This window comes from Pristis pectinata, chromosome 19 (genome assembly GCF_009764475.1).
Source record: "Pristis pectinata isolate sPriPec2 chromosome 19, sPriPec2.1.pri, whole genome shotgun sequence".
NCBI lineage: Eukaryota > Metazoa > Chordata > Chondrichthyes > Rhinopristiformes > Pristidae > Pristis > Pristis pectinata.
In genome coordinates, this window is record NC_067423.1 from 5,220,675 (window position 1) to 5,242,072 (window position 21,398).

General features: G+C 45.3%; 1 protein-coding gene across 1 annotated transcript in view; it reads right to left on the minus strand.

Annotated features, from left to right (window-relative positions):
- LOC127580613 (proline and serine-rich protein 2) overlaps positions 1–20,752 on the minus strand; it is a 56,947-nt gene extending 36,195 nt beyond the window's left edge. Inside the window, exon 1 of the mRNA XM_052034239.1 lies at positions 20,505–20,752. The gene's annotated coding sequence lies outside the window, so the exon portion shown is untranslated. The remainder of the gene's footprint in view (positions 1–20,504) is intronic.
- Positions 20,753–21,398: the final 646 nt, after the last annotated feature.

Consider the following 21,398-nt stretch of genomic DNA (forward strand, 5'->3'; position numbering starts at 1 on the left):
ATAACCAGCTATCTCCCCCCCTTTCCAGTCCAGATGAAGGGTCTTGACCCAAAACGTCAACTGTCCACATTGCCCTCCAATAGACGCTGCCTGAACCCCATCCCCAGAGTTCCTCCAGCTCCCTTGTGTGTTCAAATTTCACGTCACTTACGATTCTGATTCTGAAGTTGGCTCACAATAAGGAGAGCCAGCAAATATAAGGCACTGATTTATTTTAGGTTTAATTTTGTCTCTTCCACTGCATTGTGCCATTTTGAACAGTCATTCAGCAGCATTGTAAACACACCCTTAAGCACATCCTGCATAGACATCTTTAGGTAAACTAGACAACTAGGCTAAATCCACTTCAATCAATGAAGAGTTAAGACTCCTGTGACAGAGACAAACAAACTGCCTTCACCTCCCTGATAAACCACATGGCTACACACCAACCTCCACAAACTGGTATTTCTGGCTTTGAAGAGAAGTTTTAGTTTACTTTTTATATTGGACAACAAGAGCAAACTGGTTAATAGTCTTCAAACCTCACTGCAGAATGGGGCTAGGGGGAGAGATTCTTATTTAATGTCTGGAGCCATTTGAATTTGCAAAAAGTCTGTAAATTTACAGCTTTAATCACTGCACTGCCTAAACATTGAAGCCATTAGCATCTTTTTATCATGTCTAAAAATTGCAAAGAAATTACTTAACTTGGGTTAGATCACCCATTTGAGGTATTAGTCCAACAAAATTTCTCTGAACTGTTTCCAAAGCATTAACATTCTTCTTTAAATAAGGATTCCAATGTTGCACACAGCAATCCAGATAATAAACCTGGTTCTAATTCAGCTACACTTTCCTGCAATAACCACATAATAATTTATCTCTGTCTTGAATATACTCAGTGGACAACTCTTCACGGCCCTATTCGTTGCAGAACTCCAAAGGTTTGTCACCTTCTCTCCTGAATGGTCAGCACTTTACCTTGAGCCTGTGCCCCCTGGTTCTAGACATGCCAGCCAGGGGAAGTATTATCCCTGCCTCTACCACATCAGAGCAAGTAGGAAGTTTTTACATCTCATTGAGATCACTGCAGATCCAGGGCTGTTCCAAGATGCCCGTGTGTTGCGGGTATGTGCACTTTTTCCAGTCTGTCCATTTGAAATGTGAAGACTACAAGTGCATAGTTTGTTGAAGGCAGCGCCACAGGTAGACAGGGTGGTTAAAAAAAAGTGTTTAGCATGCTGGCCTTCCTCAGTCAGGGCACTGAGTACAGGAGCTGGGACATTACGTCGCAGTGGTACAAGTCGTTGCTGAGGTCACACTTGGAGCACTGTGTACAGTTTTGGTCACCCTGTTATAAGAAAGACGTGGTTAAACTGGAAAGAGTGCAGAGAAGATTTACGAGGATGTTGCCAGGACGAGAGGGCCTGAGTTATAGGGAGAGGTTGGGCAGGCTAGGTCTTTATTCCTTGAAGGATGAGGTGCGACCTTATAGAAGTGTTTAAAATTATGAGAGGCATAGACAAGGTGGATTTTCCCCAAGGTAGGGGAGTCCAAAACTAGGGGGCATAGATTTCGGGTGAGAGGGGAAAGATTTAAAAGGGACTTGAGGGGCAACTTTTTCCACGCAGAGAGTGGCGAGCATATGGAACGAGCTGCCAGAGGAAGTGGGTGAGGCAGGTACAACAGTATCATTTAAGAAGCACTTGGATAGGTACATGGAGGGGCGGGGCTTGGAGGGATATGGGCCGAACACAGGGAATTTGGACCAGCTGGGTGGGCACCATGGTTGGCATGGACTGGTTGGGCCGAAGGGCCTATATCCATGCTGTAAAATCCCACCATATTTCTACACGTTGTTCTTTAACTCCTGCGATTTGTCTCAACCCTTTGAATATTAGAATGCAAGTTAACATTCTTACTTCCACTTCTGCTGGGAATGATTCAACTTGACTTAATCACAAAGAAATTGGACCCATTATTGACCCAGTATTTTCAGAACATTTAGGTTCAATCAGTTTTCTAAACAGCTTGATTTATTTACATTAGTTATCAGTTTATAATTTCTTTCTGTGATTAGTAGTATCAAATGATGTTCCTTCCAATTGTTCATTAACTTTCCAGTGTCATAAACTCAAGGTTTATGTTATCAGGGTGTATTGCAGTTGAATTTGTTCTAATTGTGTTCTTTCTTGTACAATTTATGTTTTTCTCATGAATGTTGCGTCTCTAATGCTATGTGCCTGTGATGCTGCTGTGCGTGTATGCACCTGTGCATATGTGTACTTGTACACATGACAATGAATTAGACTTGAATTTTTGCATGAAAAATAATTGCGTGAAAGACCACATCCTAATCTCACTTCAATAGCGCACCATCAACTTTTACTCTTTTTAAAATAAAAGTTTGCTCTTGAACAGCCTTTTTAAACATCTTCAGGATGTCCCAACACAGTTCACAGCCAATGAAATAATTTTGAAGAACAGTCACTGTAGAAAGCGTGGTAGCTAATTTTAGCACAGCGAACTCCCATGAAAAGCAGTATGATAGTGACCAGGTTACATATTTTATTAATGTTACATAGAACAGTACAGCACAGAACAGGCCCTTCAGCCCACAGTGTTGTGCCGACATAGCTAATCCCTCCAACCTACAGAGTACCCATATCCCTCCATTTTCCTCTCATTCATGTGCCCATCCAAGCCCCTCTTAAAAGCCCCCAGTGAATTTGCCTCCACCATCCTATCAGGCAACGCATTCCGGGCATCCACCACTCCCTCAGTAAAAAAACTTACCCCTCACGTCTCTTCTGAGCCTACCCCCTCTCACCTTAAATGCACGCCCTCTGGTATTGGATCGCTCAAAAATGGGAAAAAGATATTGCTTCTCCACCCCGTCTATGCCCCCTCATAATTTTATACACTTCCAACAGGTCACCCTCAGCCTCTGCCGCTCCAGAGAAAAGAACCCAAGTTTGTCCAGCCTCTCCTGATAGCACATGCCCTCTAATCCAGGCAGCATCCTAGTAAACCTCCTCTGCACCCTCTCTAAAGCCTCGACATCCTTCCTATAGTGAGGTGACCAGAATTGCACGCAATACTCTAAATGTGGCCTAACCAGAGTTCTATAGAGATGCATCGTAACTTCTTGACTCTTGTACTCAATACCTCATTTTTAATGTTGATTAAAAAAGGTTTAAATTCTGGTCAGGGCAACAGAGATAACAATGTTTTTCTTCTTGGAAATGGTGCCTTAGTTTAAAATTCTCACCTGCAAATCAGCACCTACAATGTTTTTTCTTCACAGTGTTGTATAATTGATGCATAATACATTCTGTGTTGTCTGAACCTACACGCCTGTGATGCTGCTGCAAGCAAGTTTTTCATTGTCCCTGTACCTCACTTTTCTTGTGCGCTTGACAATAAATTTGACTTGACCCCTCCCTCTAACGCTCTGGAGCATCAACCTGAAATTGTGTGCTCAAAGTATCTGGGTGGGGTTTTGAGCCCATCACTTCAGGCTCGGAGACAACAATGTCTGAACCGCAACTGACATCCAGTCTGCAAAAGCACTGTCAAAAACTGTGCAATATTAATATGCATGTCTGCACTTGAAATCTGATCCGATTTGATATTTTAAATGCTGTGGCATTTGATTCCTTTTTATGTAAATTTCTTAAAATGAAATATGTGCAGTCTTTCAGCTCAGTGTGTTGAGGGTGGTGTGGGTTCACTATTACACTGCAATCGACACAAAATCTTCTAAACCCACTGGAAGGGTAAGCAAACGAGCATCAGTGTACTCTCCCAGCTGGTACCAGTTACTCTCAGTCACACGAAGGCCTGTGTTCTGTTTCTTGTACCAGCTACTCTCAGTAGGTCACATCCTCTTATGCCTGACATGCGATTCCCGAAACAGGAATTCCATTCCGAGCTCTACATAGAGCACAGAACAGGCCCTTCGACCCACGATGTCTGCGCTGAAGACGACTCCAAATTGAACTAATTCCCTTTTGCCTGCACGTGATCCATATCCCTCATTGCATGCACATTCATGTGCCTTTCTAAAAGCCCCTTAAACACCACTATCGTATCTGCTTCCACTACCAGCCCTGGCAACCTGTTCCAGGCACCACCATTCTCTGTGTAAAAACACCTACCCCACACATCACCTTTAAAAACTTTCTCCATTTCACCTTAAAGCTATGCTCTCTAATATTTGAAATTTCTACCCTGGGGAAAAGACTGACTGTCTACTCTATCTATGCCTCTCATAATTTTATAAACTTCAGTCAGGTCTCCCCTCAGCCTCCAATGCTCCAGAGAAAACAACATAGCTCAATGTTGTGAGAAATCCACATGGCTGTCACACCAATGACCCCCACTGACCGGAGGACAGCATTGCTCCTCTGATCGGAAGTGATACTACTGTCAATCAAGGTGCGGCTCCACCCACCCCTCAGGTGTGAGAGTACCTTTTGCCTCTGAACTTGCCTGACCACTCTGAACTTGCCTGACCAGGACCCTTTGTCTCTGAACCTGCCTGACCATTGGCTGTGGCAGGAACATTAGTCTTTGACTCCCAGACCATTGGCTCGTTTAAATCACAACAGTGAGGCTCCACCCAGCCTCCTAGCACCATAAAAACGGCTGCATCCACTAGCCCTTCCTCTTTGGATGACCCCAGGAGTAGTGAAACAACACTGCGGAGATCATTGGTAAAAGTGCATCACCACATGGTCAGGGAGCGTTTCACTCAGAATCAGGGAGTGTTAAGGGCCAATGATAGTGTGGGACGGGCATTGAAGTGTTATATCTTGAAGTTGTACGTTGTTACTGTGTGTGTGTGTGTGTGTGTGTGTGTGTGTGTGTGTGTGTGTGTATGCGTGTGTATGCTAAACTAGTTGCGATCCCCTCTCGTGTTCGTGGTATCCTGCGTGTAAGTGAGTGTGTGTCTGTTCCCATCCATTCTGTCCCGCGTTTGCCTTTTTGATTAAACTAGTTTTGGTCTACAAAGCTCGTGTTCAGAGTCCTTGATCCTTAAGACAGTAAAGAACGGTTTCACACAACACTCATCCAACCTCAAATCCAGGCAGCATCCTGGTAAACCTCTCCTGCACCCTCTCCAAAGCTGTTGTGGGATTACCATGTAGACAAGGAATAAAGATTCAAGGATGTGCTCAAAAGTTTCCTTGAAGAAATTCAACAACCCTACTGACTCCTTGGAATCTCTAACCCCGTTCAAAGTGGAGAAGATGCATTTGGGGTGGTATTGAGAACCTCAGGAGTCTACAGAAGGCAAGAATAAACCAAAAAAGGAGCGGACTGTCTCCAAAACTACCCACCCAGCTAGTCCAACAAGCACTGCCACCTCCTGCCCCACCTATGGGAGGGACTGTGGTTTGCACATTGGCCTCACCAGCCACCTTACAACCCACAGGACGGGAGTGGAACCAAGTCATCATTGATGCTGAAGGACTGCACAACAAGCAGCAGCAGCATTATTTCAATTTCATAGCAACCGATATCACCACAAATGCTGCCCAACCTGCTGAGTATTCCCAGCCCTCAGGTTTTATTTCAGATTACCACCTACGATGCATTTCAGATTTTAATCTTCCGTTTCTCCCGAATCATACCTAGGAATGCAAACTTATTGAGCTCACAAAACTACAGTGAGATGATCTATACTTCAGCGACTGAATCCACCCACCCAGTTTTAACGAGGCATCGGACTTTGTCGTACTGGATGATACCAGAGAGAAGAACGAGGAGGGTGCTCTTACACACTCTGATTGGCCGCTCTTAAATTTGGAATTGCCCTACCCAACAGCTCCTCAGGTCGGGTATCTAAAAGGTTCAGAGGAGATTTACGAGGATGATTCCCGGAATGAAAGGGCTTACATATGATGAACGTTTGTCGGCTCTTGGACTGTACTCACTGGAGTACAGAAGAATGAGAGGGGACCTCATAGAGACATTTAAAATGTTGAAAGGACTGGACAGAGTAGATGTGGCTAGGCTGTTTCCCTTGGTGGACGAGTCCAGGACCAGAGGGCACAATCTTAGAATTAGAGGATACAGGTTTAAAACAGAGATGAGGAGAAATTTCTTTAGCCAGAGGGTGGTGAATTTGTAGAATTCCTTGCCACGTACAGCAGTGGAAGCCAGATCATTGGAGGCGTTTAAGGAAGAGATAGATAGATAGATATCTAAATAGTAGGGGTATCAAGGGATATGGGGATAAGGCTGGAAATTGGGGTTAGAATAGTGTGTTTTATTTTTGCCCCCCTCCCCAAAATTTCTCATTTATTTTTTCTCCCCCCTTTTCCTTGGAGCAGACTCGATGGGCCGAATGGCCTACTTCTGCTCCCTTGTCTTGTGATCTTGTGAAAACGACAGTACAAGTCCTCAGGTTCAGGCTGAACTTAAGGAGGACGTGGCACTAGTAGTCTACATGGTATTGGTTTATGATTGTCACTTGTACCAAGGTACAGTGAAAAACTTGTCTTGCATACTGATCGTACAGATCACCTGCTCTGCATTTCAAGATCATGGTGGGTCTGCTCTGTGAGCTCCATATTAGAACATAAGAACAGGCCCTTTGGCCCACAATGTTGTGCCGAATTAATTAAACCCAATGAAACTAATCCCTTCTGCCTATACAATTCCCTCCATTCTCAGCACATTCATGTGCCTGTTTAAGAGCCTCTTAAATGCTTCTATTGTATCTGCCTGCACCACCACCCCTGGCAGCACATTCCAGGCACCCACCACTCCCTATGTAAAAAAAACTTGCCTTGTACATCTCCTTTGAACTTTCCCCCTCTCATCTTAAATGTATGCCCTCAAGTGTTAGATATTTCTACCCTGGGAAAAAGATGCCAGCTGTCTACTCTATCTGCGCCTCTCATAACCTTATAAACTTCTATCAGGTCTCCCCTCGGTCTCTGCTGCTCCAGAGAAAACAACCCAAGTTTATCCATCCTCTCATTATAGCACATGCCCTCTAATCCAGGCAGCGTCATAGTAAAACTCCTCTGCACCCTCTCCAAAGCCTCCACATCCCTTCTATAATGAGGTGACCAGAATTGAATGCAATACTCCAGATGCAGCCTAACCAGAGTTTTATGAAGCTGCAACATAACTTCCTGACTCTTGCACTCAATGCCTCAACTAAAAATGTAAGCATGCCATACACCTTTACCACCCTATCAACTGGTGCGGCCTGCACTGTCCCCACATCCTTGATTCCCTTAAGCTATTAATCTCTGTATTGAATGAATTGCATCCACAGCCTTTCATCACCCTGGGTGAAGAAATTTGTCATCTTCAATGACCTACCTATTTTGAGACTTTGACCCCAGGTTCTAACTCTTCAGCAGAGGGATCACCCTCTCTGCATCCACCCTGTTGAGCCCTGTAAGAACTTTGTAAGCTTCAATGAGATTATTCCAAACCCTAGGAAATAGAGGCCTAGTTCAGTCAATCTCTCCTCGTTCAGCAATGTCTAATACTAGAGTACATGCATTTAATGTGAGAGGGGGAAAGTTTAAAGGAGATGTGCAGGGTAAGTTTTTTTTAAAAACACACAGTGTGGTGTTGGGTGTCTGGAACAGGCTGCCAGGATGAGTAATGAAAGCAGATATGGTAAGTGGCGTTTAAGAGGATTTTAGACATAAGCGGGGAATGGATCATGTACAGACAGAAGGGATTTAGTTTAATTTGGCATCGTGTTCGGCACAGACATTGTGGGCCGAAGGGCCTGTTCCTGTACTGGTCTATGTTCGCAGAAGAACAGATTTCACGCCATATTGGTCAGTAATAATAAATCTGATTCTGTCATTCCAAGCACCAAATCTATGGCACAGCAGAACATCCCGAGCACTCCACACAAATGTAAACACACAATCTGACACCAAACTGTACAAGGAAGTACAAAGACAAAAACTTGTTCATAGAGAACGTAGGTTCCCGAGGTGACGAATTTTATTCACTTTAGTATTCACTTCCTTCCTTCTCCAGCTTCAAGGTGAGAGAGGGAAGTTGTTTTTTTTTACATACATACAGAGTGGTGGGTGCCTGGAATGCACTGCCCAGGGGTAATGGCGGAGGTCTATACAATAGGCATTTAGACAGACAAGTGAACAGGCAGGGTATAGAGGGCTATAGCCCATGTGCAGGCAGGTGGGAATAGTTCAGATTGGCATCATGGTTGGCACAGACATTGTGGGCCAAAGGGAGTGTTCCTGTCCTGTACCTTACCCCAAACACACTCTCACCAAGGCCCTTACTACCCTGCCTACACTTCTTGCTGCATTGGTAAAGCAGCCAACATAAAGACCCCACCACCCCAAACATTCTCTCTTCTCCCCCCTCCCATCAAGCAGAAGATACAAAGCCTGAAAGCACGTACCACCAGGCTCAAGGACAGCTTCTATCCCACTGTTTTAAGACTGTTGAACGGTCCCCTAGTACAATAAGATGGACACTTGACCTGATAATCTACCTTGTTATGGCCTTGCACCTTATTGTCTGCCTGCACTGCACTTTCTCTGTAACTGTAACACTGTATTCTGCTTACTGTTATTGTTTTCCCTTGTACTACCTCGATGTACTGATGTGATGAAATGATCTGTATGGATGGCATGCAAAACAAAGCTTTTCCACTGTACCTCAGTACATGTGACAATAATAAACCAATTTAACAACAGTAGTACGACACCTGTATCCAAATCCTCTTGTAACAAAGGCCAACGTACCATTTTTGGGTTGGGTTCAGATTGGCTGGTTTGAAATTCAGATCTGTGTGGATCTCTACACTGTGAAAGATGCTATAGAAATGCAAATCTGACTTTCCTTCCCCAAATTAAAATGAATCAACCAGCCTCCCTCCCTTCTTCCCTCAGTAATATTTAGGAGTTTGCTCACTTTACGAGTTCCAAGCGCAAGTGCTTTTAGACTAAACCTTCAACAAGAAAGACTATGGACTTGGCAGCAAGTATACAATTTGTAGATCCTAATCAGATTCCCCTTTGTTGCTTGAAAATAGTATTATGTGACTTCCTGTTGCAAAGAAGTTAATCTTTTATACAACATTTGATCAGTTAAACATTTCTCCTTGTTGAATTTTGCCCTTCTAATTGGCAAGAGCATTTCCTAGGTCACCAGTTTGGTAACACTGGAAACAGGAAAAAGATCTGACTGTAGCGACTCACCGTCTAGTCGGGCGAACCGGCTCGGCAGTCGGGTCGCGCGGCGTCGGAGCGACGAGGCCCAAGATGGCGGCGGGCCTCGTCTTTCCGAGCGACGGGGAGAACCCGCGCGCGGGAAAGTCCTGATGACGTAGGACTTACGTCATTGCCGGTTTTTTTTGGGCGGGAGTTTTTCTCCCTTAAAGGGCCCGCACAAGGCGGGAAAATAAACCAGTTCTGTTTGGCAACCCTCCGAGTAGAGTCTTGTTTTATTCCGCGGTAGCAACCGCTACATGACCAAGGTTTTCAGGGTCTCGACCTGAAATGTTGACTGTTTATTTCCCTCCATAGATGCTGCCTGACCTGCTGAGTTCCTCCAGCATTTTGTGTGTGTTGTAATCCAAAAGGAATAGCTTTCCGACATCCCTGAAAATCCAAGCAACACATTTGCAAATTCACTAATGAGCCGCAACTATTTACATCAATGATCTGGAGGATTAATGTACTGTGCTGCTATGGCAAAAAGCTAATTGCCATGGCATCTACACCCTATGCATGCTTATGACAACAATAAACTTGAACTTGTAGTTGGAGGGAACAAAATGCAAGATTAACCCGGGAAAGTGGGAAGTGATACACTTTGGAAGATCGCATTTGAAGGCAGAATACAAGATTAATGGCAGGACTCTTTGCAGTGTGGAGGAACAGAGGGATCTTGGGGTCCACGTCCATAGATCCCTCAAGTTGCCGCGCAGGTCGATAGAGTTGTTAAAGAAGGCGTATGGTGTGCTGGCCTTCATTAGTCGGGGTATTGAGTTCAAGAGCCACGAGGTGATGTTGCAGCTCTGTAGAAGTCTGGTTAGACCACACTTGGAGTATTGTGTTCAGTTCTGGTCGCCTCAATATAGGAAGGATGTGGAAGCTTTAGAGAGGGTGCAGAGGAGATTTACCAGGATGCTGCCTGGATTGGAGAGCATGTCTTATGAGGATAGGTTGAGTGAGCTTGGGCTTTTCTCTTTGGAGAGGAGGAGGATGAGAGGTGACTTGATAGAGGTGTACATGATGATAAGAGGCATAGATCGAGTGGACAGTCAGAGGCTTTTTCCCAGGGCAAAAATGGCTAACACGAGGGGACATAATTTTAGGGTGATCGGAGGAAGGTATAAGGGGGATGTCAGGGGTAAGTTTATACACAGAGAATGGTGGGTGCATGTAACACACCACAGGCAGGGGTTGTGGGGGCAGATACATTAGGGACATTTAACAGACTCTTAGAGAATGATAGAGAAATGGGAGGGAAGGGTTAACATTTGGGAGGGAAGGGTTAGATAGATCTTACAGCAGGATAAAAAGCACAACATTGTGCGCCAAAGGGCCTGTACTGTGCTGCAGTGTTCTATGTTAACAAGTTTGCCGATGATGCAAAAAATAGGTGGAAGGGCATGTTGTGACAAGGACATTGCGATTCTGTAATGGGATATGGATAGATTGGGTGAAAACCTGGCAAATGATGTTTACTGCAGGGAAGTGTGAGGTCACACACTCAGGTCAGAGGAATCGAAAGGTGGATTATTATCTAAGTAGAGGGGGACAAGCAAATGAGTGAAGGTTGGAGGGATTTTGGTGTTCTAGCACACGAATCACAAAAGGTTAGCAGGCAGGTCAGTAAGTAAAGACAGTAAATGATATTTGCACCTTTATTGCAAAGGGATTGCAGCTTAAGAATAGCGAGGTTGTGTTACAGTTGTACAGGTTGCTGGGGAGGCCACACCTAGAACACCGCAGTACTGGCCCCCTTACCTACAGAAGGATATAGTGGCATTGGGGGCATTCCAGAGGAGATTCACCAGGCTAATTACTTGGATGAGAGGTTTGTCCTGTCAGGAGAGTCTAGACAGTTTCTGTCTGCATTCCATAGAGGTTAGCAGAATGTGGGGTGATCTTATTCAAACGTACGAGATCCGAAGGGAGCTTGACAGGGTGGACGTTGAGATGTTTCCACTGGTGGGAGAGTCAAGAACAAGGGGACACGGCGACAAACTAATGGGCCTCCCGTTTCAAACTGAGCGGTGCAGAAATTTCTCCTCAGAGAATTTGGTCTCCAGAATTCACTGCCTCTGAGGCCAGATCATTAGATATACATAAGGTGGAGATAGACAAATATTTAAAAGATCGAGGCATTGAGGGCCATGGGGAACTGGATCAACTGTGATCATATTGAATGGCAGGGCAGGCTTGAGGGGCCGAGTGGCCTTCTCCTGTTCCTATTTCCTTGTGTTCCTGTAGAGGAAATCCTTGTTTAAGAGACACGTAAAAAAAAAATCACTGAATTCACCCTGAAGACAAGTGATTGGTGAAATCATCTGACCAATTCAAATCCTGAATGGTGGGTACAGTGACACTGAGGGCAAGTTACTGGATTCTCTCTCCAGAGACAAGAATTCAAATTCTACCATGGCAGCTGGGGAACTTCAAATCTGAAGCTAAAGCCGTATCAGTAACAATGGCCATAAAACCACTGGATTAATCGGACAAACCGACCTGGTTCACTAGACCCTTTAGGAAAGAAAATCTGCCGCCTTTACCTACTCCAGTTTATATATCACTCTAAGCCCACAGCCATGTGGCTGCCCTCCAGAGTTGTTCAGGGGATAATTAGGGATGGACAATAAGTACTCACCTTCTCAATGACATCCACATCCTATGAATGAATAAATTGAAAATCATTGAAGAGGTCGTACCAGGTAATTATATTTGGTGGAGCAGAATGTATAATAGTTGATGCCTTCTTCATGCTTGTAGATTGAGTATTGAATTATTCTATGGTCCAGGGTCTCTTCTGGCTGAACAGAGTCACACAGAGGAGAGCTTTGAATGTTACTTTTTGAATTGACTATCCATGTGTTCCCACGGTTTTGCCATCGTGGTTCAGAGTTGCCCATCAGCATCGTGGAAGATTCAAGTCAGGGTCTGCTGCAAGACTTCTATCACAGCCTTGGTCAAAACCTCAGTTTCGGGTGTCACTGATGGACGATGGTTCAAGAATCCTCTCCCCAATTAGGAGGGCAAACTTCAGTTTTGGAATGCATGCAAATTCCATCTGATTTTCCACACTTCACAATTGTTAAAGCTTAAGGGTTTTGGATGGCGTTGTGGTAGTGGATGGGACATGTCTATTCTCTTTGATTGGTGCTAAGCATTCATAGACAGGTCAAGCAGAAGGTCACCATTTGCATCCTCACCTACACTAGACGCACATTCTCCAAGCTCCAAACGTTTCTGTTTACTACAATGTTCTCGTACTCACTGAGGTGTTGACAGGGCGGAGGGCAAAAGGTGCTTTCTTCTTGGAGAGGGCAGAGCCTCCAGATGAGAACTAGGCCATTTAGCACTGAGGGGAGGAGAGATCTCTTTATACAGGAGGGTTGTGGATCTTTGGGATTCTTTCCCCTAAAGAACTGTGGAGATTCAGTCATTGAATGTATTTAGAGGATACAGAGAATTGGTGGGAACATGGATGAGACATGGGATTTTACTGAATGGCAGAGCAGGCTTGAAGTGTTACATGGCCCGTTCCTGTTCTTAAGTGTTCTCTCTGGTCCTGTTCCCTCTCTCTCTGATTTCCTGTAGCTCCCAATCTCTCTGTTCACATGTTTTGTTATTCCAACACGAGTCTGGTCCACCATTCCTGCTCCAGCCACTGAGCCTCTGGTTCCTGGAACTCTCTCCCACTTTTCCTGCCCACCTTCTTTCTCTCCAGTCACCACCAAGCCAATCACTCAGTGATACAGACACATGATGTTGCTGTTATTCATTTATACTACAAGAGGAGAGTGTAGCTGGCAAAGCCAGCATTTACTCTCCGTCCTTTATTGTGCCTGGAGTCACATGCTGGCCAAACCAGACAATTATAGCAATTTCCCTCCATACAGGTGAGCCAGATGGGTTTCTTTTTTACAACAATCAGTAGTTTCGTGTATCCATTCTAGATTACAATTAATTGGGTATAAACTTTCCTACTGCCCCAATTCAGATTTGAGCTCATCTCTGGACTTGCAGTCCTGGTCCAAGTCCTGGTTCAGATTTGAGCTCATCTCTGGACTTGCAGTCCTGGTCCAAGTCCTGGTTCAGATTTGAGCTCATCTCTGGACTTGCAGTCCTGGTCCAAGTCCTGGTTCAGATTTGAGCTCATCTCTGGACTTGCAGTCCTGGTCCAAGTCCTGGTTCAGATTTGAGCTCATCTCTGGACTTGCAGTCCTGGTCCAAGTCCTGGTTCAGATTTGAGCTCATCTCTGGACTTGCAGTCCTGGTCCAAGTCCTGGTTCAGATTTGAGCTCATCTCTGGACTTGCAGTCCTGGTCCAAGTTTCTGGTTCATATTATACAATTATGATTACTTGTCGGCACGGTTCTTATAATGCATATAAAAGATTCCTTGAGCAAAAAACAAACCAGTGGAAGAACTCAGCAGGTCAGGCAGCATCTATGCAGGGAAATGGAGGTCGATGTTTCGCGTCGAGACCATTCATCTGGACCGAAAGATAGAGAGGAAATGGCCAATAGCCAAGAAGGGAGAGATGAATAGTATTGATGTACTTAAGGGGAGACTAGACAAGGGTGTCAGAAGGGACCAGGCAGTCACAATGATAAGATTTGGATAAGGAAACTCAAGTGGACGATAAAGTGCTACGTCAACTGGTTAGGCCAAATTGCCTGTTTCTGTAGATGGAGACACAAGAGACTGCGTATGCTGGAAATCTGGAGCAACACACAAAACGCTGGAGGAACTCAGCGGGTCAGGCAGCATCTGTGGGGGGGAAATGGACGGTTGACATTTCAGGTCGAGACCCTTCATCTGGACTGAAAGAGAGGAGATGGTCTGTACAAAGAAGTGAGGGGAAGGGGTGGGGCGCCTCTTTACCACTGGTCATCTCCCCTCTATCTTTCAGTCCAGATGTAGGGTCTTGACCCAAAATGTTGACAGTGCATTTCCCTCCACAGATGCTGCCTGACCCGCTGAGTTCCTCCCGCAGTTTGATTTTTGCTCCAGATTCCAGCGTCTGCAGTCTCTTGGGTCTACAGAGATCCTTTTTGCTTTCTATATTTTAATCTTCTGCAGACAGAATTCTCTGAATGCACACCAGTCCCATAATAACACATCAGGTTAGACTCAAGTTCCAATTACAGTTTCTAGAAGTGGGTGTACTTCATGCCTGAAATTTTTGTGTGTTCATTATTTGACACCAGACCACCTATTGCCACAGAGGTTTCGTCTACACCGCTGAGATACATTATTTTGTAATGATAAACCCAGATCCAATCAGACTGCATTTGACAACTGATTAGAGAGCAAAACATCTACTAATTAATAAACTGTGAAAGCATAAATGACAGCAAAGCAGAAATTTGTAAAAAAACAGATCTGTATGGCACAAAAAAATTAAAATATCAATGGAGCAGGACTTCAAGACCTAGAAAACAGGACTGTTCAAATGCACAAAGAGGTTAGTATTCTTGCTTTAAGAAACCGAGCAGCTCAATGGACATGTTAAAACTAAAATAATTATTTACACAATGAGGATTGTTGTCCCAGATTAAACCATCAGTGAACCAAGCTTTTGCTCCCCTCAGGATACGCTGACGCTCCTCAAGTTTGGAGTTCGTGTAAACTCAAAGCCCAAGGCCACACCCGACAGCATAATTGAAATGCCAAGATCCAAAGTGGCTCCAGTGAGAGGCCGTCTTCTCCAGAGAATTTAGATCCCATTTAATACTGGAGTGAGCCCAAATGCCTTGCTCCAACACGCCATTTGTGCAGCAAAATAAACCTCATCAAATTTACGGTTTGCAACATGTGCTGCTGGAGATGAGAGGCAGCACAGATGCTGGAAACTGAAGCAGAAAAGCAGCTGCTAGAGGAACACAGCAGGTCAGAAATTGCAGAGAGTTGTGAACGCAACCCAGTCCGTCACGCACACCAGCCTCTGCTCCACGGACTCTGTCTACACTTTCCGCTGCTTCGTGGAAGCAGCCAACATAATCATGGACCCCTCCCACCCCAGACATTCTCTCTTCTCCCATCGGGCAGAAGATAGAAAAGTCTGAGAGCATGAACTGTACCACCAGACCCAAGGACAGCTTCTGTCCCGCTGTTATCAGACTCTCGAACAGACCTCTCAAACGCTAAGGACGGACTCTTGATCTCCCAATCCACCTCGTCATGGCCCTTGCACCTTATTCGTTTACCTGCACTGCACTTTCTCTGTAGCTGCAACACTATGTTCTGCATTTTGTTTTCTTTTCACCCCTCAATGTACTTATGTATGGAACGATCTGCCTGGCTAGCAGGTAAAACAAAAATATAGAACTTGGAATGCTACAGCACAGTACAGGCCCTTCGGCCCACAATGTTGTGCTGACATTTTATCCTGCTCTAAGATCTATCTAACCCTTCCCTCCCACATAGCCCTCTATTTCTCTATCATTCATGTGTCTATTTAAGAGTCTCTTAAATGTCCCTAATGTATCTGCCCCCACAACCTCTGCCAGCAGTGCGTTCCACGCACCCACCACCCTGTGTAAAAAAAAAACTTACCCCTGACATCCCCCTTATACCTTCCTCCAATCACCTTAAAATTATGTCCCCTCGTGTTAGTCATTGTCGCCCTGGGAAAAAGTCTCTGACTGTCCACTCGATCTATGCCTCTTTATCATCTTGTACACCTCTATCAAGTCACCTCTCATCCTCCTCTCCAAAGAGAAAAACCCTAGCTCGCTCAACCTATCCTCAGAAGACATGCTCTCCAATCCAGGCAACATCCTGGTAAATCTCCTCTGCACCCTCTCTAAAGCTTCCACATCCTTCCTATAATGAGGCGACCAGAACTGAACACAATACACTTTTCACTGTATCTCAGTACATGAGGCAGGCACGGTAGTGTAGTGGTTAGCGTAATGCTATTACAGCGCCAGCGACACGGGTTCAATTCCAGCCGCTGTCTGTAAGGAGTTTGTACGTTCTCCCCGTGTCTGCATGGGTTTCCTCCGGGTGCTCCGGTTTCCTCCCACATTCCAAAGACGTATGGGTTAGGAAGTTGTGGACAAGTTATGTTGGCACTGGAGGCGTGGTGACACTTGCGGGCTGCCCCCAGAACACTCTACGCAAAAGATGCATTTCACTGTGTGTTTCGATGTACATTTGACTAATAAAGATATCTTCTCTTTCTAATAATAAACCAATACCAACACCAGGCTGCATTTGTGGAGGCAAAGGGGTGGTCAACATTTCAGGTCGAGACCCTGCATTCAGTTAACTCCTCTATCTACTTCAATCAAGAACTTCCATCTCCCGAAACCTGACACAAGTAACTTCCTTTCTTGATGTAAACGCCTAATGACTAGATCAAACCTTGCACAGAAGTCACCAAGTACAAAAGGTAACCTCCAATAGTGACACAAAAGATTCTGCAGATGCTGGAATCTGGAGCAACACACACACAAAATGCTGGAGGAACTCAGCAGGTCAGGCAGCATCTGTGGAGGGAAATAAACAGTTGACATGTCAGGTCGAGACCCTTCACCAGGACTGGAAAAGAAGAGGGCAGAAGCCAGAATAAAAAGGTAGGGGGAGGGGGGAGGGCTTGCATGTGCTCCTCCCCCTCTTCTGATTCTGGCTTCTGCCCTCTTCCTTTCCAGTCCTGATGAAGGGTCTCGGCCCGAAACGTCGACTGTTTATTTCCCTCCATAGATGCTGCCTGACCTGCTGAGTTCCTCCAGCACTTTGTGTGTGTTGCTACAAAAGTGCCAGCACCTGTACGTGCACAGTGTGCCCGCTGTTTACGCCTACTTTCCTCCTGTCTCACCAGAGGTTTCACTCTGGCCGCCTTCCCCTGCCCCGCCCAAACAGACATTATTTGTCTCAGGGCAAAACGTAACTGCTGAATATCTACTCCATCATTGAAAACAAGCCCAACCCTGGCTTCACTTCACGTACAAGTGTTCCCACAGTTGCAAAGGCCGAAGGAGTAAGTAAAGAAAGACTTTTGCATCTACAACTAGGATGTCCCAATGCACTTTATTTCCATATTCCACTGCAGAAAGTTGCGGTCACAGCTCAGCACATCACAGAAACCAGCCTCCCCTCCATGGACTCTGTCTACATTTCTCGCTGCCTCGGTAAAGCAGACAACATAATCCAAGACCCCACCCACCCTGGACATTCTCTCTCCTCCCCCCTCCTATCTGGTAGAAGATACAAAAGCCTGAAAGCACGTCCCACCAGGCTCAAGGACAGCTTCTATCCCGCTGTTACAAGACTCTTGAATGGTCCCCTAGAACGATAAGATGGTCTCTTGACCTCACAACCTACCCAGTTATGACCTTGCACCTTATTGTCTGCCTGCACTGCACTTTCTCTGTAACTGTAACACTTTATTCTGTTATTGTTTTCCCTTGTGCTACCTCAATGCACTGATGTGATGAAATGATCTGTATGGATGGCATGCAAAACAAAGTTTTTCACTGTACCTCGGTACACGTGACAATAATAAACCAATACAAACGATCCCTTGATGCTGCACTGTTGCACCAACTTTGATGTTTACAGCAGAAAATGCATTTACTTTCTCTGGAGGAAGGGCTGTCAGGTAACCTAACGTGGAGGTTTTTAATAATGATAGCGAGGATGGTTTTGAGAGAATGTTTCCTGTCACAGAGAAGAACAAATCCAAAGGCCATCAATGTAAAGATGGTCCCCAAGGAATCCCAAAGAAACTGCTTCACCCAAAGAGCAACGAGAATGTGAAACTTTCTCCAGCAGAGTTGAGGTGAGAAGTATTGATGTATTTAGGGGAGGACTCGACAAGGGTGCGAGAAGGGAACAGGCAGTCACAATGATAGATTTGGAGGAGGAAACTCAAGTGGACCATAAAATGCTATTTATCGACTGGTTGGGCCAAATTGCTTGTTTCTGCAATGTATATGGAGACACAAGAGACTGCAGGTGCTTGAAAATGGAAGAAGAAACAATCTGCCAGAGGAACTCAGTGGGTCAGGAAGCATTGGTAGAGGGAAATGGACAATCGATGTATACCCTGTACAATTAAGAGGCTGCAGAGGGTTGTAGACTCAGCCAGCTCCATCACAGGCACAGCCCTCCCCACCATGGAGGACATCTTCAAGAAGCGATGCCTCAAGAAGGCGGCATCCATCATTAAGGACCCTCACCACCTGGGCCCTCTTCTCGTTACTACCATCGGGGAGGAGGTACAGGAGCCTGAAGACCCACACTCAACGATTCAGGAACAGCTTCTTCTCCTCCGCCATCAGACTTCTGAACGGTCCATGAACACTACCTTGTTATTCCCCTTTTGCACTATTTATTTATTAGTAACTCATAGCAATTTTTATGTCTTGCACTGTACTGCTGCCACAAAACAACACATTTCACAACAGTGATAATAAACCTGATTCTGAATCTGGTGAGAGAATTGAACCTACGACTTCCTGCCTCCAAATACTAACAAGTAAAGCTGGAGTTTCGCTCCTCCCTAGCCCAGGAAACCAAAGGCCCATCTCCACACCCTCTGATATTAGATAACACAGATTGTGAATTGAGATCAGCACTGCAGCTATGTTGTTCCTCACCAATGAGGCATAGTTTTGCTACTCAGGCGTCAATGCAGAGCTCTGGATGGGTGGATTTAGAATAAATAATTTACAGTGATCTAGTACTAATAGCATGCACTAAACCCTGACAAGACATGTTGACAGAACACACCTTAAAACAAATGCTAACAAATCAGGTCAGAACAGCAAATGATATGACACACCAATGTGAATCATCATTATTCAATGTGATAAATGTGCAATGTCATGCCAATAAATGTTCTAATAAGGTATAGTAACATGGTGCGTTGGCATACATTATTGGACCTGAAATGTTAACAGTTTCTCTTCCCACAGTTGCTGCCCGACCTGCTGAGTGTTTCCAGTTTATAATACCAGAGGAATAAAACAGATAAACAAAGCCCTCACGGTAGATACGCAGATAAGCAAAGCCAACAACCCGACAGAAGTTTATGAAACTACAAGGGGCATGGATAGGGTAGACAGTCTTTCTCCACAAGAGACGGCAGATGCCAGAATCTGGAGCAACAAACAATCTGCTGGAGGAACTCAGCAGGTTCTACACGACGATAAACTCGACTAGACGAGGGTCGAGCAGCATCTGTGGGAGGAAGGGAATTGTTGGCATTTCGGGGTCTTGACCCAAACCGTCGACAATTCCTTTCCTCCCACAGATGCTGCTCGACCCGCTGAGTTCGTCCAGCAGATTGTTTGTTGCTCTAGAAATGGTGAATATTAAAGGAGACAGCTTTAAGGTGAGAGGGGGAATGTCTAAAAGGAGATGTGCAGGGCAAGTTTTATTTTCACACAGAGAGCGGTGGGTGCCTGGAGCGAGTGGGAGGCCAGGGGTGGTGGTGGAAGCAGATACGACAGAGGCATTCAAGGGGCTTTTAGACAGGCACATGAATGTGCAGAGAATGGAGGGATACGGATCATGTGCAGGCTGAAGGGATTCGTTTAATTTGGCATGGTGGTCGGCACAGACATTGTGGGCCGAAGGGCCTGTTCCTGTGCTGTACACAGTACACTAATGTGACACACAGTCAAAATACTACAGATGGTGGAAATCTGAAATAAAAACAGAAAGCATTGATAACACTGGTAGGTCAGTGAGTGCCCATAGGAGAGGAATAAAACGACCAATGACCAGAAAGGGCTATTGATCCGGAACAACAACTTTCTCCTGAGAATTTTCAGCGTTTGTTCCAGTACGACAGACCAGCGCAATTTCCCGTGACAATTCATCAACACACTACACCAACAGCAGGGCAAACCCAGCCAAAGACCATCTCCCACTCACCAGCACCTCATCCCAGGACACACCAAACACTTACACACCTGAACTGCTGTCTTTAAAGATTTCCACTGGCGGTGTTACCACCATTTGAACTCCTACGTTCCGCACTAGAGGTTCATAAGTGTTATGCTTTTAATGACAGTTTCCATAATAACCCGTGCTGAGCAACGATTAACATTGAAGTACAAAACCGCTGTGCCTAAGCGGAAAGTTTAAAGACCATCCGAATCAACACACACACATACTGGTTGTTTATTACACGGCTGAAAATCTGTACACAAAATTCTGTACAGAACACAGAAAATCTTAAATGTTATTTTAATTCCACATTTTAAAAGTTTGTTGACCAAGATGAAATTAAGACTTAAAAATCCAACCCATCCCGCAGTATCCACACCGACTGACCTGTACAAATTGGGGTCGATTGGTTCTCAGCTCCTGAAGTGAGCCCCTGCTCTCTCTGAACTGCAGCTAGACGCTGCTCAGTGCCCTCCCTCGGCGAGTTACTGATTAATTCTCCCGGTGGAACGACCTCTTATTTCCAGCCCACTGCGTCTGGTTTCAGCCTCTCCCGAGGACGCCCTTAAAGGCAGCGAGAGATGTTTGTAAACACACACACATACGCATACACAACCCAACCTGCAGTCAGTTCACTAATCTGCACTGTGGGTCTTTCGGACAGTGTTCCCTTTAAATGCTCCGGGAAACATACACCCCCCTTAAACCTAAACATAAATTAGAGATGATATCATCTTTGGCTACGTTTGTGCTGGCTTGGGAGAGGATATGTTCAGATCAATGCAAGCCCACCCCATTGGCTTGATTCTTTGATATCCATGGAACATTAATACTTTCAACATCTTTAAATAAAAACTTTAGTGTTTTAATGGGGATCCCTTGCTCCGAAATCTGAAACACCGCCACCTTGTGCTGGAAGCTGTGGTGCTCTGGATTCGAGAATCCTCACGTTCAGAAGTTAGAGATTTGACTTGGGCACCGAGCAAACCGGGCAGTTCCTGTAGATGCTTTCAAAAAGAAGGCAACATCTATCATCAAAGATCCCCACCATCCGGGCCGTGCCATCTTCTCTCAACTCCCGTCGGGCAGGAGGTACAGAAGCCTGAAGTCCCACACCACCAGGTTCAGGAACAGCTACTTTCCTACAACCATCAGGCTCTTGAACCAACCTGCACACCCCTAACCCTACCTCAGCAACGGGACACTACGGACCACCTCTTGCACTGCCGTGGACTCGTGTCTGATTGTGGTTCCTTTTTGTCCCACTGCCGTCTGGCAAGC